At 47.7% G+C, this 23,835-nt stretch overlaps 1 protein-coding gene across 3 annotated transcripts in view; it reads right to left on the bottom strand.

The window, feature by feature from the left end:
* Positions 1-23,835, bottom strand: part of NDRG3 (NDRG family member 3) — a 110,946-nt gene that overhangs the window by 50,650 nt on the left and 36,461 nt on the right. Inside the window, exon 1 of one of the 3 annotated variants that reach the window (XM_034787105.1) lies at positions 9,550-9,571. The exons of the other annotated variants lie outside the window; for them this stretch is intronic. The gene's annotated coding sequence lies outside the window, so the exon portion shown is untranslated. Of the gene's footprint in view, positions 1-9,549; positions 9,572-23,835 lie in introns of those variants that run through there. 3 annotated transcript variants of the gene reach the window in all.

The following is a 23,835-nucleotide window of genomic DNA, read 5'->3' as shown; positions in this document are numbered from 1 at the left end:
CCAGTTTTTCCTTCCCAAAGGCTTCTTGGAGATTTGGATAGATCTGCACTCTCCGGAAATGGGTTACAGAAGCATAAAGACAAAGTCACCTGGAGGATACATAATTGACAAGGGGCCTGGAGCCCTGAGTAGGGGACAGGAAAGTCCTAGAGGTACAGGGGATGGAAGGGTGCAAATACCCTCTTGCAGAAATCCTCAAACTCAAACAAGCCCTCAGTAAATCAGATCCTCGCTGCTGATAATAAGTGGAAGCCCCATTATCCCGCCAGAGCATTAACAATGCTCCCACTGAGGGCTTGCTTATGTGGAAACAGGAGCTGAAATCATGCATGTACATGCTATTTCAGAATAAGAGTGCCCTAAATAGACAGGTAAAATTTTCATTTAAATTATACTGAAATAGAGTGCTCTTATTGTGAAAGAAGTGTGTACACCCACAGAACAGCCCCAGGATAGCTGAAGGTGCGAATGACAACCCTGTCGGTTATTTTAACTCCAGTTTCTGTGCAGACAAGCCCTCAGAGTGCTGTCCCTCACTCAGAATCAGAGGCCTGAAACACTCACTAGCCTCTTGCAATGTACCTGCTTTAACATTCTCATATATCATGGAAACAGAATCTCCCACACACCACCTGGGAGAAAGGGGATAATTACTTTCCAGAGTCAGCCACTGTGCAACAAAACTTTGTGCTCTGCTGCTGCAAGTCCTTCTACATTCATCATAACCAATCCAGAGCTTCTAATTTATCAGCTCCATGACTTGTCACACTCCTGCCTTTACAAATTACATTAGACTTGTCACGTCTCTCACAGGGACAATTCTTTAATACAGTTATTAAGCTACGGTGCAAAACATGTAAAGAATAACCCTGGGAAAATGTATACTTCTCTCAGTAAAAGATATTCTCTCACCTACCGTGTCTCTCATATCCTGGGACCAACACAGCTACAGCACTATTTGTCTCTGACTGTCAGCCTAGCAGAGACTGTGCGCGTTGGAAGCCTGTTCTCCAGAGAGCGTGTAGGTTTAAAGCTGTAACAAACTGGGTTAGTCTTCCAAAGGGCTGCTTACTCTTCCTTACAGACTTGAATAAGCAATTCTTATGGATATGAGAGGCCAAGCAGGAAGTTCCTTCCAAAGGGGATCTGGGAATGGGAGATGGGACACAAGGTCAAAACTAGGGTTTGCAGACTGAGTAAGATGCTCAGAAGCCTGCTCATTTCCTTGCATCCTGGACATTTACTCAGCATTCACATTGCTGCAGCCTTGGAGAGGCCCTTCCTCAATTATCTTCTGCAGAAAAACGTTTCTCCTGCACACTGCCTGCCTTTGTCCAACCCCCTGTGTTTGAGCCACTTCTTTCCAATAGCTGTGCATACAGCTCCTCTAGACCCCTTTGATTATGCGCACCTTAATCTTGGCACATTCCTCTTTCCAAGTAATAAAACCCTCATTTATAGCCCTGGAGACCCTTTATTATCCTTGCTGCCCTCTGCTTTTTCCTCAGTTCTTCACTAATTCTTCTTGAGCTGTCATTAGCCATCTGTACAGGCCAGCCCAAGTCCTATATTTATACATGCAGGTTAACAGTAACCTTTCAGCTATGGAGGTAAGGGTCCAAATTTCTCTTTCAATGTCTAAACACTCTACCAAGTTTGCTACTCCCTCTTCATTCCCTAGCCCCTACATTTTTGGTGTTGAACCAGCAACGATGACAGCATATTCTACCATATTTCCAGTTCCTTGGCACACAAGTCAAATTGTCAGCATTCTGAGAGAGAACTGAAAACCTCTAATCATGACAGAACATTGTTATACACATAAAAATATATTAGAGTTGGAAAAAATACAGAGAAGGGCAACAAAAATTATTAAGGGTATGGAACAGCTTACATCTGAGGAGAGCTTAAAAAGACTAGGATTATACAGCTTGGAAAAGAAATGACTAAGGGTGGGGGGGAATATAATAGAGGTCTATAAAATCATGAATGGTGCAATTCCCAGACAAAGGGAGCTGCAGAGCCAGCGCTTGTGGCGGGAGCAGTGCACAGAGCCCCCCGGCCGCCCCTCCTCCTAGGAGCTGCAGGGATATGCCGGTCGGAGCCGGGTAGGGAACCTGCCAATCCGCACCAGCACGGGTCCCGGGCCATGCGCCCACTACCAGGCCCCACCTCCCAGCACCAGTGGAGGTCCAGGACTGTGCGCCGCCGCCTGGCTCCCCCCTCCCAGCACCAGTGGGGGTCTCTGGCCACATGCCACTGCCCAGCCCCTCCCAGCACGGGTCCTGGGCTGAGCACCACCGCCTGCCTCCCCTCACCCCCGCCAGCACTCCTCCCCCAGCACTCGCAGTGCCACCGGACTGCCCTTCCAGAGCACTTATAGCCCCCGCCCAAGTTTTAGTTAGGGGTATATAGTAAAAGTCATGGGCAAGTCATGGGCTGTGAATCAAGGAACCAAAGGACATGAAAAGAAGAAATTCTTGAACTGCCTATACACCTATGCTAGGAGCCTGGGTAACAAACAAGAGGAACTGGAATTACTCATTTATTAGCATAAATTCGACCTAGTTGGTATTTCTGAAACCTGGCTGGATGACTTGCACTATTGGAATGTTAAAGATCAATGGTTATAGCATATTTAGGAAGGATTGAGTGGGCAAAAGGGGAGGGGAAGTAGCACTCCATATCAAGAATACCATTACCTGTTTCTTTAAATGCTTATGGATCAAAGTCCTAACAGATAAAGCACAAGATAGGGTATTAGTTGGTGTCTGCTACAGACCCCCAAATCTCACTGAGGAACAGGATGGCTGTTCCTTATGTGTAGGGGAAAAAAAGCGGAGTGATCATGAAGGACTTAAATTTGAGTGACATATGCTGGAGGTCTGATACTGCTAGTACTAACACAGCCTTGGAATTTCTAAACATTATAGGTGACAAATTCCTAATTCAAAAAGTATTTCAGGCAACACAGGGGAACTCTTTATTAGGCCTTGTCCTAACAGATAGAAAGGAACTGATCGTAGAACTAAACTAATGGTAGCTTAGGTACAAGTGATCATAACTTGACCACATTTTTAGTATGCAGGCAGGAAAAAAGTGCAGATCAGGAATAAATATACTTGATGCTTTAATAGGGCCAATTTTACAAAGCTGAAAACAGTTGCAAGCCAAATCAGCTGGGAGGGAGAATTGAATCAGAAAAATGTGAATGATAATTGAGAATTATTTAAGATCACCTTACTAGATGCACAAGAAGCCTCAATCCCACAACCATGGAAGAAGGCTGTGCTGGTTAAAAAAACAAACAAACATCCTGGTTGAGAGGGGAAGTTAAGGCAGCTGTAAAAAATAAACTATAACAAAAGGAAGAAAGGGAAAGTTGATAGTAATGAATATAAATCAGAAGATAAGAATTGTAGAAAAATGATTAGAGAAACAAAGGGACACAGGGAGAAATCTATGGCCAGCAGCGTTAATAACATAAGACAGAGTTATTTAGAGATATGAGGAACAAAAAGAACCCTGACAATAGTTCCATTACTAGAGGAAAATGGTAGAATTATCAATAACAATGCAGAAGTGTTCAGTAAATATTTCTATTCTGTATCTGGGGAAAATACACATTACACAGTCTCCACATATGGTGATAACACTCTTGCCATTTCACCAGTTTGTTACACAGAAGCTACTGAAGTTAGACATTTTTAAAATCAGCAGGTGCAGTAAACTTGCTTCCAGCAGTTTTAAAAGAGATGGCTGAGGAGCTTCCTGGACCATAATATTGATTTTCAATAAGCCTTGGAACACTGGGGAAGTTCTAGAGGACTGAAAGAAAGATACCGTTATGCCAATATTTAATAAGGGTAAATGGAATGACCCAGGTAATTATAGGCTTGCCTGCCTGACATAGATGCCAGGCAAGATAATAGAGCAACTGATACTGGACTCAATAGAGAATTAAAAGGAGAGTAATGTACTTAATGCAAATCAACATGGATTTATGGAAAATATATCTTGTAATCTCATAGAAAAAGAAAGTTAGTTTGACAAGTTTGGTTGAGTCAAAGTGGGTGAGGTAATATCTTTGATTGGACCAACTTCTCTTGGTCAGAGAGACATGCTTTCAAGCTTATCCAGAGCTCTTCTTCTGGTCACAAAAGTGGGTACAGTAAACAATATGACCCTAACCTTCTCTCTCTAATATCCTGGGATTGACATGGCTACAACAATACTGAATAGAAGTTTGGTTGATAAAAGTAATGGTGCTGACATAATGTATCTAGACTTCCCATAAAAAATGGAAAATGACTGCCTAGGAAGGAGTACTGCAGAAAGCGATCTGGGGGTCACAGTGGATCACAAGCTAAATATGAGTCAACAGTGTAACACTGTTGCAAAAAAAAAACCACACCACATCATTCTGGGATATATCAGCAGGAGTGTTGTAAGCAAGACACGAGAGGTAATTCTTCCGCTCTACTCCGTGATGGTAAGGCCTCAACTAGAGTATTGTATCCAGTTCTGGGCACCACATTTCAGGACACAGACAGGGACAAACTGGAGAAAATCCAGAGAAAAGCAACAAAAAATTATTAAAGGTCTAGAAAATGACAACCCATGAGGAAAGATTGAAAAAACTGGGTTTGTTTAGTCTGGAGAAGACAAGACTGAGGGGGGACATGAACAGTTTTCAAGTACGGTGCGTAAAAGGTTGCTACAAGAAGGAGGGTGAAAAACTGTTCTCCTTAACCTCTGAGGATAGGACAAAAAGCAATGGGCTTAAATTTACACCTGGGGATTTCTGGGCCAAAAAAATTAAAATTCTTCACACAACATTTTAAAATTCTGCAATGTTCTGCATATTTTATTTGTCAAAATAAAGCAATATATCACACCAGTTCCAATTATTTTGGTAATTTATTTCAAAATGCCTGTCAGCAAGTAACAATACAGACAACAAAGTATATTTCTCCAGGAGAGGAGAGTTAAAGAAACCCCTACGACAACCCAGTTTCTGTTTCTCTGTTCATTGTTGAGCAATCAGTCTGGCTGTGTCACACATGCGAGCTGGGCACATCTTGAGAGAAAGCTCTGCCCTTCTGGTCTTTTAGTCGATGGTCAATTTTTCGCCCTGCTCCCATAGGGTTACCATATAGAAGTTCCCAAAGAGAGAACACTGTCAGGGGAAGGGGGAGCTGAAGGGGGGGGGGAGGCCTCAGTTGGAGGGTGCTGGAAGAGTGTGTGTACTGGGAGGGAGTATTTGGGAGTGGTGGAGGGGGCTGTGTGAGGCATCCCCAGCTGGACACCTGCATCCCTTCTCCCCAGAGCTCAGGGAGAAACAGCCTGACGCTGGGTCCCTGGCTTGTATGAAGTTTCCTGAATGCCACCTCTTTCCTTCAAGGCGGTCTGCAAACTGCAGCTGCCGGGAACACTCTAGCTCCCCCTCCCCCTGGCAGTGTTCTCTATTTGCGAGCTGGAGAGTCAGGCTCTGCAGGGCCCAGCGACCCCTAATGGTGGCCAGGAGCTCTGCAGTGCCAATTCTGTGGGGAAAAAGGAAATTCTGCACAGAACATTAATTCTACACAAATTCTCCATTGCATAATTATGCAGAATTCCCCCAGGAGTATAAATTGCAGCAAGGGAGGTTTAGGTTGGACATTAGGAAAAACTTCCTAATTGTCAGGGTAGTTAAGCACTGGAAGAAACTGCCTAGGGAGATTGTGGAATCTGCATCATTTGGAGGTTTTTAAGAACAGATTAGGCAAGCACCTGTCAGGAATGGTCTAGTTATTACTTAGTCTGCCTTGAGTGCAGGGTACTAGACTAGATGACATACTGAGGTCCCTTCCAATGCTACACTTCCATGATTATATGATTCTGTAAGGCGTTTGACTTGGTACAACACAACATTTAGATTTAAAAAACTAGAAAGATATCAAATTAACATGGTACACATTAAATAGATTTAAATAAAAAAAAATAAAATTAATGGAGATATCCCATCTCCTAGAACTGGAAGGGACCTTGAAAGGTCATCAAGTCCAGCCCCCTGCCTTCACTAACAGGACCAAGTACTGATTTTGCCCCAGATCCCTAAGTGGCCCCCTCAAGGATTGAACTCACAACCCTAGGTTTAGCAGGCCAATGCTCAAACCACTGAGCTATCCCTCCCCCATTTACAACTGAGTAGCTGATAGGTCTCAAAATGTAATTATAAACAGGAAATTGTCATCCTATGGAGTCTCACAGGGACCGGTTCTTGGTCCTATGCTATTTAACAGTTTTATCAATGACCTGGAAGAAAACAAAATCATCACTGATAAAGTTTGCAGATGACAAAAATAGGGAGAGTGGTAAATAAGGAAGAGGACAGGTCAGTGATTCAGAGCAATCTGGATCACTCTGTACAATGGACACAAGCAAACAATGTGTGTTTCCATACAGCTAAATGCAAATGTATTCATCCAGGAATAAAGAATGTAGACCATGGTTACAGGATAAGGGCTCTATCCTGGGAAGCAGGGACTCTGAAAAAGATCTGGGGGTCAGGGTGGATAATCAGTTGAACGTGAGCTCCCTATGTGATGACACTGTGTCCAATCCTGGGATGCACAAACAGGGGGAATCTCATGTAGCAGTAGAGAGGTTCTTTTTACCTCTGTATTTGGCACTGGTGTGACCCCTGCTGGAATAGTCTGTCCAGTTCTGGTGCCCACAATTCAAGGATGGTGATAAATTGGAGAGGGTGTGAAGAAGAGCCACAAGAATGATTAAAGGATTAGAAAACATGCCTTAGAGTGATAAACTAAGGGAGCTTAATCTATTTAGTTTAACAAAGAGAAGGTTAAGGGATGATTTCATTACAGTCTAAAAATATCTTCAGAAGGATCAAATATTTAATAATGGGTTCTTCAGTCTACTAGAGAAAGGTCTAATATGTTACAGTGGCTGGAAGTTGAAGCTAGACAAATTCAGACTGAAAATGAGGCATAAATTTTTAACAGTAAGACTGAGTAACCATTGGAAACAATTTAACAAGGGTTGTGGTGGATTCTACATCAATGACAGTTTTTAAATTAAGATTGGATAGTTTTCCAAGATGTGCTCTAGGAATTATTTTGGGGAAGCTCTCTGACCTGTGTTATGCTGGACGTTAGACTAGATGGTAAGAACAGTCCCTTCTGGCAATAGAATCTATGAAATGTCAGGCTTCAGGCTTTTACCTTTGGCAGGGTGGAATTCTACAATTCTCCCACTCTTAGACTAGGCCCCGTGTACCAACCATTCTCACCCCACATGTCTGTCTGAGTTCAGACACCTTCTTCCCTTCAGGAGTCTGTGATCAATAACGTACAGTCAGCAGCCTTCTTAAGAGTTGTGGGGTTTTTTAAGTAGTAGGAGCAAACCTTTTTAGAGAAGAAAAGGGAATTTAAAATAGTATACATACGTCTATCCTACCTATAACCCTACCGTCCTGGGACAGTGACCTAGCCTAGTTTCCCCAGATACCCTGGCTGGGACCTGTGTCTCAGTCTGCTTCCCCCAAAGAATTACCGCCCCTCTTCAATTTTGCCAGGTTTCTTTTGTCTTTGTGTTCACAGGCTTTTTCCTGTCCTGCTCCAAACCAATTGTGTAGGGTGGCCGGAGAGGAGGTTTGGCACATACTAAGAGCTGGCTTCCTTGGGTGGAGCTGGGTGGGAAACAGTGTTCCCATCCTGTGAATATTAGAATTCAGAAATTTTCTGTACCAAGATGAAATTGAAACCTTTCACAGAGTGCCCAACTATCTCACTCTCTGACTAGAAATTCCATCCTGGGCTTGAGAAACTCTTTCAACAAGTTCTGGCGAACCTGGTATGTTCCTGCAAACAGTTTCAGTTTCAAGAAATTGGCACTTTTTTGGCAAACAGTTTTGGTGAAAATTCCCAGACAGCTCTAACCTTGAGCCATCCTTTTCCCTCATGCCTGTTTTTCCAGACTAATTCCAGTTGAGTTAAGCCAATACAGTGTAAGACAGTTGTCTGAATGAGCTCTCCCCTGCCACTTACTTATGAACAGGGGGGGAAAGACCTCAAGAGCAGACCATATTTGCAGAGAGACGCCTACTTTCCCTCGGTGATCAGCAGGCATACCTGCTTTGCCAGAGTCATAATTATGGTCGTTTTGGGTTAAAATTCATGTAAGTCTTGGCTGCAGGGATAGTGAAATATTGTTATCCTTACTGTATGACTAAAGGGCAGCAGAATTGTAATTAATTGGCCCTAAGTGAGGGGGACAGTCACCCTACCTCAATCTCACTTGCTAAGCGGGAGGCAGTGATGCCAAATCCAAGTGAAAGTTGGGGTGGGGATTGGGACAGATGCTCCTAACCCGGTGGCACAGACTTTGTTTTCTTAGTTGCCATTTGCCCCTCCCCCTCCAGTGTTTAAAGACAGCTGACTGGACTTGAGAGTCCTTGTTTCTCGGTGTTGCAGAGAAAGGCAAAGAAGAGGCAGCAGCAGTGAGGTTCCCCACTAGCCAGTGAAATCACTAAGGACTGAGCTAGGTGGTGGAATCTCAGAACACGGCATCACAGATGAAGGCAGAGGCATCACTCAGCTGTGCCCTCCCCCCTCCAGGTGAACCCACCCAAACACACTTATGGAGTCTTGTGACTTTCACATCGCAGTGGGAGAAACTAATGCAAAGCACTACTGCCCAAGATATTGTGGGATGGGCGTTTTACTTAACGTTTGCATACTTTTGCATCACTGTGATGTTTTCCCAAGTTAATACTGGGTTCCCTCTCCTCTTAATAAAAAATTTCTTTTTTCATACACAGACTTAGTGCTTGCAAGTGGGGAAGTACTGCCTCTTAGAAATACCCAGATCTGGTGTTTGGTTTTCCTCGAGTTCCAGGGGAGGGAGGAGGAGGAGAGGGGCTCAAGCCAATTGTGTTTGTAATGCTAAGAGGAAACCCTAGATACTGAACCCGGCCCTTGTTGTTACCAACACACCTGGTAGACAGAAACCAGCACAATAGCCAAGCCAATACACAATATTCATAAATTACAGAGAAGCTCCAAATGAGTCACAACAGTCTTTTCCCAAGTGGGGCAAGAGAAATGCTTTTTATACAATAAAAGTATCATCTTCTAACCTACTGGCTAATACAGCCTTGCATCTGGTTGCTGTTAAATGCAAGGCTAATGGGTTTCTGTGACTATTATTCCACATGCTAGTCTGATCAGCATGCTGGATAATTTAGTCACTATGTATTCCTTATTCAAAACATCCCCCATATTTTCACAGTCACATTCTGAGAGTCCTTATCAGGTCTATAACTCAAATGGTGGATAACACATGTGGCAGAATTTCAGAGCTGAAACATTCTTATTTTGCATTGGGTTTGGCCTGGCCCTGGCCTTGTTCCAGTTCCCCAGCTACAAACCTACAGGAATCCTTTGAGAAAAGAGCCAAACTGGTAGTTATTGTGTGTCTCATTTTAAAAGGCTAGGAATATGCACCTAGAACACACTGACAGATCTAAGGTTTTGTTTCACTCACCGTACAAAATCCTTGTTCAGTTACAGCAGCAGTTTGTAAACACCTGCAGGAGCACAAAGGTCACATGATGAAAAATTCCATCCGCTGAGACAGTTCAGCAGTAAATCCAGGCAGCCTGGAGTATCTCTGGGGATCTTAGCCTGCCACAAGCTATATTTTTCCCAGATACCCTTTTGAAAATGATACAGAGCAGTTAACCCTCTAAGGTTCTCTTAGATGTTTATATGCATCATATGCTGGTCTCTTTTTACAGATAAAAACAAAATCCATATAGCTTCAAAGTCATTAGTGCCCTAGAGGCAAATTGCAGTAGCAGAGTCCATTACAATAACTCATTCACTAAGATGCAGTACCCTTTAGAGAAACTCCCACTGGAATAAAACCTGCTCCAACAACAGTAACAACAGCCATTACCAAGTGATTCTCCAAGCACTAAACCAATTTCCTCCTCAGTTAATAATCAGGTCACTGTACACATCCAAGGGAACGTGCCCACTCCTCATTGCTACATCTGTCCTAGCACACAGCGACAGTTTGTGGAGAAGCAGTCTCTTTAGACTTTCAGGCTACATAACAAGTCTTTGGTGCACACAATGGAAACAGGAGGGAGGAAGCACTGTCTAGTACAGTGGTTCTCACCTTTTCTCACCCAGGATCCAAGTTCCACTCATGGTTTCTTTCAGGACTAATCCACATCCCACAATCCTTTGCTGTTGCAAAGGGATGTGGGATTGGGGTCATGGTAAGAATTCACAGCTGAATCTTGGGTGAAGGGAGTGAGGGGTATCATGGGAAAGACCTCCCTCCACACATCAGCTTCAGGGCAGCACATTTTGAAGAGGTTGTAGGACCGGTTGCACAGGCTTTTGGAGTGCCTCAGAGCTGAGCACATGCAGATGCGGGGGAGAGGAGAGGGGCTGAGGTGCTGCATTGGGACTGGGTTGAGAGGGGAGCTGGAGCAACAGGAGGCAGCAAGCTGCTCCTAACTGCAGGAGTGAGATGCTGCGGTCACCCCCTCACAATTCATCCATTCAGAAGACTTTTCTTGGTGGTTGGAGCATAGCACTGGAACTGAAGAACTAGCATGTGAGATTTCTAGTCCAGTAGTAAGGATCTTTAATAAAAATATCTATTTGGGGGTAGTACTGAATGACCCAGGACTCCTGGGTTCTATTCCTGGATCTTTCAGGGATTCACAGTGTGACCATGAACAACTCACTTGACCTCTACAGGCCGCAATAAGGGTTGATCGACACAAACTTGTACTGAAATCACAAAAGATGCGAATTAAAACTGACAGTTATTTTGGTGCAAATATCTGTGCAGACACTAGCCACTTTTATTTCAAAGTAAGAGCATCCACAAAAATCTGCACCTGAGTAACTACAAGTTTTGGGGAACCAATTCAGTTCGGTCAGTGCAAATCTGTGAGCAGGCCAGCCCTTAAATAGGAGCAACAACTCACCTGCCATCCAAAGGAGCTGTAGTGAGTGAAAAGCACTTTAGAAAGGAGCTATACCCTGTGGTGGCCCCAGGGAGATGGACAGGAGGAGGTAACAGGTCTGCCATCTTTAACATCGGGGTCTGTGCCAATGGCCACACTTAAAGGATTTAAAGAGTCCGTAGTCAACTTAAAGGAAGAAAATAGAAAGTAAGTCTATCTGCAAATTCGATTTAGAAACATAATCCCGTAGTGTTGATGCATTATAAAGGTGCCCAAAACTGGTATAGTTTATTTTCCTTCCCAAACAGGAATTGCTATACTGGTTTAAGGCACCTTATAAACCTTTCAGCTACTTTAGTGTCATCACTGCAAAAGTATTAAGGGATATATAGAATCATAGGAGTGTAGGACTGGGAGGGACCTCAATAGGTCATCTAGTCCAGTGGTTCTCACCCAGAGGTATGACTCTAAATATCATCTAGAAATTTGCCTAGTTTTATAACAGGCTACATCAAAAGCACTAGCGAAGTCAGTACAAACTAAAATTTCATACAGACCATGACTTGTTTATACTGCTCTATATACTATACACTAAAATGTTAAGTACAATATTTATATTCCAATTAATTTATTTTAAAATTATATGATAAAAATGAGAAAGTAAGCAATGTTTCAGTAACAGTGCGCTGTGACACTTTTGTATTTCTATGTCTGATTTTTACCCCATTTTTAACTTGGGGTATGCCAGACAAATCAGACTCCTGAAAGGGGTATAGTAGTCTGGAAAGGTTGAGCGCCACCAATTTAGTCCAGCCCCCTGTCACGCATGGTTCATTCTCTCTCAATCTCTCTCCAGTAGCAGAATTGCGTGTGCAGTGGAGCAGCCTGTTTTGGTAGGGTTTTGTGCATGTTTTAAATGTACACAGAGTACTTGCATTAGAGAAAGCAGGTCCAAGAAGTGTTCCTGGCAGTTGGCATGGAAGGAAGTGAGGTTTGTGATGGTCCTTCATTTGGGAGTTCATTCCACAGACTCCCTCCCCCCAAAAGCTCCATCTTCTGCACAGATGGGCTTTACCCTCATGCTAGGAAATTCCACTGTGTCCGAGTGGAGCTGTTGACCAGTACTCACCCCAGAGCTTTAGGTGACCTTTTATATATGCTGGACTCAGGAAATGGAGTGCCCTGAAGATAAGGACCAAGACCTTGAACAAGATATTCTAGGGAAGCCAGCACAGAGAGTAGAGGACAGGTGTGATGTGCTTGCGGGAGCTGGTGTTGCCGAGGAGATGTGCTTCAGCATTCTGCACTAATAGGAGTTTCTTAAGGGTTGATACCTTCACAATCAGGTATGTAGCATTACTATAGTCTAGACAGATGGTGACAAAGGCATGAATAACTGAGGCCAAGTCATCATCTGCCATAATGTAGGACAGGTTCCTCACCAACCAGAGATAGAAAGCATTACTCATGCATGCATATTATGTGAGAGTTCAGCGTCAGTGAGAAATCCAGCAATATATGGACTGAATTGACCAATTGTGGGCATTAATCTTCAACACAAGACTGCAAGCCCTTCAGTGCACTTTCCTCTACCCACCAGCATAACCTGTCTTGCTCAGGTTCTACATCAACCAGCTGTTCTTCATCCATGAGCTGATCTCATCCAAGCATTGGGCATCTAGGTAGTGGTTCGGTCATACATGGTGAAAGATAGGTCAATCTGTGTGTCATCTACATATTGCTGGCACTTATCTGACTAAAACAACAAAGAGTCCGAAGAAGTGAGGTTTTTACTCACGAAAGCTTATGCCCAAATAAATCTGTTAGTCTTTAAGGTGCCACCAGACTCTTTGTTGTTTTTGTAGATACAGACTAACACGGCTACCCCCTGATACTTATCTGACTAGTTCATCTAGTGGCTGCATATAGATCTTGATAAGTACTGGAAAGAAAATTGATCCAGGTGAGGGGGTCTCATAGTGAAGGTGCAGTTCCCCACCACTATTTGTTGGAAGCATCCCTCCAGGATGGATTCAAACCATTACCCTGCACCCCACCACCTCTCTTGGGTATTTCATGGCCAATGCTAAAGAAAGATCCAGGGAGATGAGAATGGACGTCTGCCTTCTATACACTGACAGCAGAAGATCTTCCATCAGTGCCACTAAAGCGGTTTCAATGCCATGTCCTGACCTGAATCCAGATCCAATCTAGGATATTAGCTTCAATTAGGTGAGCTTGTAGTTGGCATTTGGCTAGCTTCTCTGTGAACTTGCTTAGGAATGAGAGATTTTACACGGAGCACTAGAAAGAACGGTTACTTACCTTCTGTAACTGTTGTTCTTCGAGATGTGTTGTTCATGTCCATTACACATTAGGTGTACGCGCGCCGCGTGCACGGATGTCGGAAACTTTTCCCCTTAGCGGCTCCCGTCGGGCCGGCAGGGCCCCCTCCTTCCCGCCAGAGCGGCGCCCCGCTCCAGGGTATATATATCCCTGCCGACCCGACCCCTCCGGTTCCTTCTTGCCGACAGAGGGGAAGGAGGGTGGGAAGTGTAATGGACGTGAACAACACATCTCGAAGAACAACAGTTACAGAAGGTAAGTAACCGTTCTTTCTTCTTCGAGTGATTGTTCACGTCCATTACACATTAGGTGATTCCCAAGCTTACCATTGGAGGTGGGTAGGAGTCAAGGTACAACTGACTGTAGCACAGCCCGACCATCGTGTCCTCTCTGGCCTGATGATGGATTGCATAGTGGGCTGTGAACGTATGAACGGACGACCAGGTGGCCGCCTTACAGATCTCCTGGATAGGGACCTGCGCCAAGAAGGCCGTTGAGGACGCTTGGGCCCTAGTCGAGTGGGCCCGGATCTCTGGGGCCGGAACATTGGCGAGCTCATAACAGGTGCGTATACAATGCACAATCCATGCCAACAAGCGCTGTGTCGAGATAGGCAAGCCTTTCATACGTTCCGCAATAGCAATGAACAGCTGAGGTGTTCTGCAGAATGACCTGGTCCGTTCCAGGTAGAATGCCAACGCCCTTCGGACATCCAGGGTATGTAGGCTGCGGTGGTGAGGGTCCGTATGGGGTTTAGGAAAGAACACCGGTAGGCAAATGTCCTGCCCCATGTGAAACTGCGATACCACTTTTGGAAGGAATTTGGGGTGCGGCCTCAGTTGCACCTTATCCTTATGGAACACTGTATAGGGTGGTTCCGAAGTGAGGGCCCTCAATTCCGATACCCTTCTGGCCGACGTGATGGCCACGAGAAATGCCACCTTCCACGAGAGGTGCGTGAGGGAGCAAGTGGCTAGGGGCTCAAAGGGGGGACTCATGAGTCTTGTTAGGACTAGGTTCAGACTCCACGCCGGGACAGGCGGGCGCGAGTAGGGAAACACCCTTTCCAGCCCCTTGAGGAATCGGGCCACTGTGGGGTTGGAAAACACTGACACTCCCAACTCTCCCGGATGGAAAGCCGAAATGGTGGCTAAGTGCACTCTAATCGAGGCGGGCGCAAGCCTTTGATTCTTGAGGTGCAGTAGGTAGTCCAAGATCGACGGAACTGAGGCTTGTAAAGGCTGTATGCGTTGAGACTCACACCAGTGGGAGAACCTTTTCCATTTTGCCAGGTAGGTCGCTCTTGTAGAGGGCTTCCTACTATTAAGGAGGATTTGTTGAACTTGGTGAGAGCACCTGTGTTCTGCATCGTTCAGCCAGAGAGATACCATGCCGTGAGATGTAGCGAAGACAGGTTCGGGTGGAGTAGGCGACCTTTGTCTTGTGTGACTAGGTCTCGATGGAGGGGGAGGGTGATCGGGTCGGCTATGACAATTCCAGCAGGGACGTGAACCAATGCTGGCGTGGCCAGGCCGGGGCTATGAGTATGACCGTCGCCCTGTCCCTGCGGGTCTCGAGGAGAACCTTGTGAATGAGTGGGAACGGAGGGAAGGCATATCTCAGGCTCCCTCCCCACGGGATCGTGAAGGCATCTGCTAATGATCCCCGGCTGAGGTTCTGGAATGAGCAGAACTGAGGGCCTTGACTGTTGTCCCTGGTGGCGAATAGATCCACCCGGGGAAAGCCCCACCTCCGGAAGATTGAATGCAGGACGTCTTGCCTCAACGTCCATTCGTGCATTTGGTAGGACCGGCTGAGGCGGTCCGCTAAGCCGTTTTGGATCCCCGGAAGATACGTCGCGATGAGGTGGATCGCATGGGCTATACAGAAGTCCCATAATTGGAGTGCCTCGCGACAGAGGGGAGAAGATCGGGACCCGCCCTGCTTGTTTATATAGAACATGGCGGTAGTGTTGTCCGTCAGGACTGCCACGCTGTGACCTTCTATGGTGGCGTGGGAGGTCTGACAGGCGAGGCGAACCGCTCTTAGCTCCTTCAGATTGATGTGAAGCAGCTTGTCTTCTCTGGACCACAGCCCTTGGGTCCGTAGATCCCTCAGGTGCGCTCCCCAACCCAGGTCCGATGCATCTGTTACCAACGTCAGAGTGGGCTGTGGGGCAGCGAAGGGGATCCCTTCGCAGATCTGTTGCTGATTGAGCCACCAGCGGAGCGAGCCCAACATCTGGCTTGGGATCGTTACTACTTGATCCAACGGGTCCCTGTTGGGGCGGTATGTTTGGGCGAACCACAACTGTAAAGGCCGGAGCCTTAGGCGAGCATGTCTGACCACGTGTGTGCAAGCTGCCATATGCCCCAGGAGCTGCATGCAACACCTTGCCGTTGTCGTGGGGAATTTTTGGACTGAGCTTACGGCCCTCTGAATTGTCAGGAACCGTGCCTCTGGTAGGCTTGCCTGCGCGGCCGCCGAGTCCAGGGTCGCACCTATGAAGTCCAATCTCTGTGTGGGGACTAACGTGGACTTGGGCACATTGACCCGGAGGCCGAGCTTGTCGAACGTCTGCAAGGCCAGCATCACGTGAGATCGGACCTCGGCCTCCGACCTGCCCGCGAGAAGCCAATCGTCCAGGTACGGGAACACACGCATCCTTCTCTTTCAAAGGAAGGCTGCTACCACGGACATGCATTTCGTGAACACTCGTGGTGCTGATGCCAGGCCGAAGGGCAGGACCGTAAATTGGAAATGGCGCTGGTTGACAACGAAGCGCAGGAACTGCCTGTGGGCCGGATTGATTGCGATGTGAAAATAGGCGTCTTTCATATCGAGGGCAGCGTACCAATCCCCCGGATCCAGGGATGGGATAATAGTTCCAAGGGAGACCATACGGAAGCGCGTTTTGATCAGAAACTTGTTCAGATCGCGCAGGTCCAAAATAGGACGGAGGCCCCCTTTTGCCTTGGGGATCAGGAAGTATCTGGAGTAGAATCCTTTTCCCCTCAGGTCTGGTGGGACCTCTTCTACTGCTCCAGCAGCGAGAAGGGTCTGTACCTCCTGCGTGAGAAGTTGCTCGTGAGAGGGGTCCCTGAAGAGGGACGGGGAAGGGGGATGGCAGGGAGGGGGCGAGGAAAACTGGAGGGTATAGCCCGCCTTCACTGTGCGCAGGACCCAGCGGTCCGATGTTATGCGCGACCATGCCCGGTAGAAATGGGACAGGCGGTCTTTGAAAATCAGAGGAGGATCCGGTATAGAATGCGGTATGCTGTCCTCGGGCGTAGCTTCAAAAGCCTGGTTTATTCCCTGGCTGCGGTTTGCCCTGGCCGTGACTCTGGCCCTGGTTAGGCGTATTGTTACGTCTCCGCCTGTTATCCCTGCCTCGACGGCGGTATGGCTCGTACCGGGGGCGAGGGTGGTATTGTCTTTGCGGTGGCTGGAGTTTAAAGGGCTTACGCTGCGTCACCGGAGTGTGCATACCCAACGACTTAAGGGTTGCTCGCGAGTCCTTAAGGCTATGTAGCCTGGCGTCCGTTTGGTCGGAAAACAAGCCCGAACCTTCAAACGGGAGGTCCTGCAGCGTGGTCTGCACCTCTGGCGGGAGACCTGAAGCCTGCAACCATGCCGAACGCCTCATCACGACCCCTGACGCAATTGTTCTAGCCGCAGCGTCGGCTGAGTCGAGGGAGGCCTGCAAATGAGGTCTTGGCCACTGCCATTCCCTCATCCACCAGGGCCGTGAACTCCTGATGCGCGTCAGGTGGGAGGGAGTCCTTAAACTTGGCAACTGATGCCCAAGAGTTAAAATTGTGCCTGTTTAGAATCGCCTGCTGATTGGCGATCCTCAGTTGAAGGCCTTGGTGTGCCCGATGGTCAATCGGGGGAGGGCCGGACACCAGTGTGCCCGCTACTGCCTCGTCTGGTGAGGAGGAGGAGGTTGGGGCCTTCTGCCCATCCTCATTGTCCTGCAACCCGGCATCAGCCAGTTGTTCCTCTGGGGCCTGACCCGCAGCGTGGGACTGGGACGGCACCGTACTCGGTGCCGAGTCCACTCCTTCCCGCTCCGGTGGTCTAGAGACCGTTGCCTCCCTATACGATGGCGGGCAGTGCCGCGGGGAGCGGGATCGGTACCCCGATGGCCCGGATCTCGAGGCCCTCGATGGGGGCCCCTGCTGGTGGTAGGCCCAGGGTGTCCAGAATGGCCATTGGTTTGGTTGGCCCCACTGGGAATGGCCGTAGTCCCTGCTGGCCTGTGACCTATGGGCATACCCACCGTACCGGTCTGAGTCAGTCCCCGAGACCACGGACGGTGACCTGGAAGGCCACGGCGGAGTCGTAGGATGGTGCCGGTCCGGGTTTGGGGAGTAGCGCCTCCGCGACCAGGACCTGGAATAGTGTCTCGCCGACCTGGACCTGGAACGGTACCGGTGATCGCGGGACTGGGAACGGCTACGGCTGGTCGGCATCGGGTAACGTACCGCCGACACTTCGCGGTGCCGACTCGTGCTGGGTTGCTGAGTCGGTGCCGACCGCTTGTTGAAGCCCGACTGCTGCGGTGCTTCCTGCGCCGGGGGCAACCGGGAGTCCACCGAGGCGGAGCTCGACCGGGACCGGTTCCCGGAACGGTGCCGAGACGGCGACCGTGATGGGCGCACCATCGCCGGCTTGCCTCTGTGCGGCAGCTTCGGCGGAGCATCCTCAGCGCGTGCCGGGGCCTCGACGGACAATGCGATGAGGTCCTTAGCTGCCTCAAACGTGTCCGGAGTGGAGGGCTGTTCCAAGAGCTCCTCCAGCCCTTCATCCTCACTTGACGCGCCCATCCCGGGGCTCGACGGGCCTTTCGGCGCCGGAGCCACTACCGGGGTCTGTGCCGGGGCCGTACCGGCCTTAGGAGCACTCGAGGTCTTCACCGGTGCCGCCCTCTTGTGCGGGGAGCGTCCTTGGGCCTTAGGTTGGCCCTTCGCTTTTGCCGGCGAAGACGACCGGCGTCGTATATGTCCCCGTTGGGTTGGTGCCGTGGGCTTCAGGTGACCCGCCGGCGCCGGTTCCCGCACCGATGCCAGGGCACTCCGCACAGAGGCGGACGGTGCCGCCGAAGTGGAGGGCTGTAATGCCGTCTCCATGAGCAGCTGCTTAAGGCGAAAGTCTCTTTCTTTCTTAGTTCTGGGCTTAAAGGCCTTGCAGATCTTGCTGCGCTCTTTCTGGTGAGCCTCCCCCAGGCAACGGAGACACGAAGCGTGGGGGTCGCTCAATGGCATAGGCCTGCGGCACGTGGCACAAGCCTTGAAGCCTTGGGCGTGCGGCATGCCCCGCCGCCCAGGGCCGGTGCCGGGGTTGAACAAACAACCACAGCAGGAACTTTAAGTACCCTAATGAGCTGTTAACTACTGGCTCAACACTACTACAAACTAACTGATAACTGCTAGATAACACTAATGACTATTGCTAAGGGACACTCTCAAACGAGAGACAGAGTTGTTCCAATGCCGCCACGGACTGTAAGAAGGAACTGGAGGGGTCGGGTCGGCAGGGATATATATACCCTGGAGCGGGGCGCCGCTCTGGCGGGAAGGAGGGGGCCCTGCCGGCCCGATGGGAGCCGCTAAGGGAAAAAGTTTCCGACGTCCGTGCACGCGGCGCGCGTACACCTAATGTGTAATGGACGTGAACAATCACTCGAAGAAGAACCAATGTATCTTCTGGGTTTCTTCAGTGTTTGTCCAACTATTGTGTGTTTAAGGAGGAAGGGAAGATTTCCTCCTTGAATGAGGTATTGGCTATTTTGGACAAGGGAGCACCAGTTGCTCATGACTCTCTGTCACCCAATAGAAAGGGCATGAGTCAGTTCACAGGTCTTGGGTTGAGACTCCTTTATTTATAGATTCCAAGACCAGAAGGGACCACTGTGATCATCTAGTCTGGCCTCCTGTAGAATACAGGCCAGAGACCTTCTCCAAAATAACTCCTAGAAGAGATCTTTTAGAAAAACATCCAATCTTGATTTCAAAATTGTCAGTGATGGAGAATCAACCACGACCACACGACCGTTTGTAAATCATTCCAGTGGTTAATTCCTCTCACCATTAACACCTTACTTCCAGTCTGAATTTGTCTAGCTTCAACTTCCAACCACTGGACCATGTTAGACCTTTCTCTGCTACACTGAACACTCCTGGGGGAATTTTGCGCCACTGCATATTTAACGAGACCCGCAGACTTCTAATTTTTTGCGCAGAAAAAAGCTTGTCAAAACGTTGCTGCAGTTCTGCCTTTTGGCCACCAGTGGACACTGTGGTGATAGAATAAAGTTGCAGCTCCCTGCCAGCAAGGGAAGAGAGAGAGCTGCCTTCGCGGTGCTTGACAGGCCAGGTCAGGCGACCGGGGCTGTAGGGTGCTGGGGGGTAGGGGGTTCAGACAGGGGCTCATAAGGACTAGTGGGGGAGGACAGCCTGGGGCAGGGCTGAATGGGAGTGGAGGCACAGGGCCACGGGGGAAGGGAGATTCAGAGACACATAGGGTCAGGGGCAGAGCTCCATAGGGACAGGCTAGGTGAGGGCACAGAGAAACATGGGGGCAGGGGGAGACATAAGGATAGGAGGAGTGGCTGGGTGAGGGCACAGAAACACATGGGGACAGGGCAGATGTGCCTGACTGAATGGGAGAAACTAGGGGTCAGCCAGAGTCTGCATGAGGGAAGCTCCCGAACAATCCCTCCCTGCCCCCCCCCCCAAAAAAAAACTGTTCCATACTTTTCCCACTCATACCCAACAGCCCTCCAAGTTCACAGCCAGGCTCCTTCCCAGCAATTTATTTCCCTCTCCTTCAGCTCCTCTGTTACCCCGACTCCCCCAAGCCTTTGCACTGCTTCTGAGGGGTGTGGGAAATACAGTTCTGTATAGTAGTTCAAATGAATTATTAGTCAGAGTTCTGTGTTAATATGCCTAGTAAGGAATCTATTTGTCATATTTGTTAATAAACATTTCCTGAATCTTTTTTGTCTGTATTGTTACAGACATACTTGCTGACAGGTATTTTGAAATAAATGACAAAAATAATTGAAACTGGTGTGATTTTTGTGTGTTATTTTGACAAATAAAATATGCAGAATTTTAAAATAGTGCGCAGAATTTTTAATTTTTTGGCCCAACATTCCACCAGGAGTAACTGAAGAGCACACTAGCAAACATTTGTTCCCCCCTGCAGGTACTTTTAGACTAATCAAGTCACCCTCAATGTTCTCTTTGTTAAACTAAACAGACTGAACTCCTTGAATCTATCACTCTAAGGCAATTTTTCTAATCCCTTAATCATCCTTGTGGTTCTTCTCTGAACCTCTCCAATTTTTCCAACGAGGAGTGCAGGGAAGGATAGCTCAATGGTTTGAGCATTGTCCTGCTAAACCTAGGGTTGTGAGCTCAGTCCTTGAGGGGGCCACTTAGGGATCTGGGGCAAAATCAGTCCTGCTAGTGAAAGCAGGGGGCTGGACTCGATGACCTTTCGGGGTCCCTTCCAGCTCTATGAGATAGGTATATCTCCATATATTTTTTTTATTTTTTACGTCTTTTGAGTGCTGAACGTACTGAGCTCTGGGAATGCAGGCAGACGGTTTGTTGGCTGGTATAGCTGGGTTGGATCCATGCTGTTTGAGAAGGCTTCCTGAATGTGTGATCTTTTCTGCACAGTAGGATGATAGTTCTTTGCACTCGGAGCTGGGTTCTGTTGTGGGCTGTAGGCACTCAGGATTGATAAAGCCATCCTGGATGGCTCCTTGGGGTAGGATTTGGCAGTCTCAACTGAGGTCAGTAGGAAGGTTCTCTTGGCCTCTAATAGAGGCTCGGCATGGGCTTGGAGAAATTCTTTATGTTGCGTTGAGTTAAACAACCTAGGCCCTGACCACTCGTAGTCATTACAGATTTCACAACACTACTCACAAGAACTTCCCTATGAAACCAGTTACAAAACCAATGCTGTGTGTGTCACATTTTCCATTCACCTCCTATGAGCCATACAAGTATGTCGTCTTCTCCAAAGGAGACATGTTTACAGTCAGACTACAAACCTAAAGCCTGTATAACAACAGATGGAGAAGACAGAAGGATGGCAATATTCACAGCACTGGTCTTTCTACATTTTAATTTCTCAGTGACAGGCTTCTGACCCAAGTCCTTGGAAAGAAACATTGTGCAAAAGCCAACAACTGAACAGCAACATCCCCTCTAATATTTCTTTTTCTTTTCTTTTTTTTTTTAAACTGAGTGGCCTACAAACTCCCAGGTCCTACATTTTTGTCCTCAGGCAAGTTAATTCAAAAGAAGTGCGGGGGATGTGTGAAGCAGATGTGCACTGAGAGGGGTGGGGTGTGCAGAGTGGCTCCTTCCCAGTATCACACACTAATTCCTGTGCCCCCATTTGCAGGGTCGCTGAGGGAGGCAATTTGCTCTGCAGCAGCTGTCTTAGAAGCCCAGCCAGGAGACCGTGTGGGAGAGGGCAGGTGTCAGACAGCATCTCCCCCAGAGCAAGGGTTTCAGTCCCCCTGCTCCGACTGGGTGCTCCCAGGAAGGGGCCTGGCTGCAGCTCTCTTCCTGCCACATCCCTGGAAACCAACTACCGGAGGGTGGAGGGGGTTGGGGCTTTGGCCCTGTGGGGAGCAGCTCCAGAGCAGCTACTGACCCTGCCAGCACCACAGAGCCTGGCCGTGCCTCCAGCCTGAGTCCCCGCACAAGAAAGTAAGGAACACAGCTTAGCAAAGGAATTTCTTAACCACACTGACTTTACTGTTGAAGCACTCGATTTACAGTTCTTCTGTTTTATACAGGAAGTCAAAAATCATCACAGTGGTCCCTTCTATTGAAAACAAAGTCCTGAAATGCTCCCTCCTCTAGTCTGATCTCACCCTTCCTGAGAGTCCAAGATGTCACCATGTTTCCAGCTGGGTAGGGTCCCTTTCATCCCTTTTCTCTGGCAAGTCCTTGTATATTGTGATGGTCCGCCCCCACTCCCGCGCACCAAGCAGAACCCTACTTTTAAGTAGGGTCACTCTTCTGTGCATGTGCTCCAGCACTGCCTCCTCCTCCACGCACACCCCCTCTTGTTATGCTTGCCCCACCTGCTGGCCTCTGTATAAAAAAAACATTATCCTATGGGAGGTGCCAGACTGTGGTCTTGATGGCTCTTAGTGATAGTCCTTACTGATGTCTGAGCTGGGCACTGTCTGGAATGCAGGACTTACTACAGGCTGTCCTCAGGTACAGTTAGGTTTGTGTTCAACACAACACAAAGTGGAGTTCATAATTTGACAGCTGTATCCCATCCTGTCACAGTTTGTACAATCAGTTCAAGGAACTGTATCATTTCCATTCAAGGAAAAATATTGTAAGTTGAAAGAAAAAGCTATTTCACTCTAGTGAAATTCACTCTTGTCTAATTGGGAAACAGAACTTGTCAACACAGAGGACTGATATAGTAAATAGATTCATACATGGCACTTCTGAGAGAACTTCGCAGCATGCATCTCATTAGCATATGGCACACTGTTTAACAGCTTCACTCATCACAGAGAAAAGATATATTAATAGAAAACAACAGAGTGATGAGCCCACCCCCAAAAAAACTAAGGCATGGGAAGGAGCTGAGACTGAAATTCCTTGGTGTCAGGAGTACCCCCAACACTAGGGAATCCAGTTACTGTAAAGATATTCAGGGCTTGTTAAAATATATAGGGGTGTTCTTTTCCTGTTCTCAAAATTACAGTTGAGCCACTCAGTCGTTAAAGTGAGCTTTGATGCCTGGTTCTCTGGTGAGATTCTGGACTAAAGTGGAGTTCTCTGAGGGGTTTTACATTCATTCCCTTTTCAGCCCCTGGAAAGAATAGATTACAAATGATTAATACTTAATTTCAGTTGGCAGAAGACCAGACAGTCCTCATTATGAGAACGGAAAGTGTGCTTTACACCAAGGACCTAGAGCAGAACAAAGCTGTTGATGGAGCACATTTTTAAAGATAGTTCCTGGTCCTTTTACTTCAGGGCACAATTTTGAGAATAAACCACCTCCATTTGCAAACCATAACACTGATCCTTGCAGATACACAGACACTACCAGGTTGATTTACAGGGGATTTGTACAGATCTGAACAAATGAGCTTTCTGACCTGAAAACATCAGACATCAGCAGCAGAATGCAGAAGCAGATGCCTGATCAAAGCCTCCTACCCACAGGCTGAGGGGAGAGATGATTGCTCTCTATAAATACATTAGAGAGCAATCAGGGGGAGAGGAGTTATTTAAATTAAGCACCAACGTGGACACAGGAACAAAAGGATATAAACTGGCTATCAACAAGTTTAGACTTGAAATTAGATGAAGGTTTCTAACCATCAGACGAGTGACATTCTGGAACAGCCTTCCAAGGGGAGCAGTGGGGGCAAAACCCCTAATTGGCTTTAACACTGAACTTGATAAGTATATGGAGGGGATGGTATGATGGGA

This window comes from Trachemys scripta, chromosome 12 (genome assembly GCF_013100865.1).
Source record: "Trachemys scripta elegans isolate TJP31775 chromosome 12, CAS_Tse_1.0, whole genome shotgun sequence".
NCBI lineage: Eukaryota > Metazoa > Chordata > Testudines > Emydidae > Trachemys > Trachemys scripta.
Note: the sequence above shows the minus strand (reverse complement) of the source record. Positions and strands in the feature narration are given on the sequence as shown.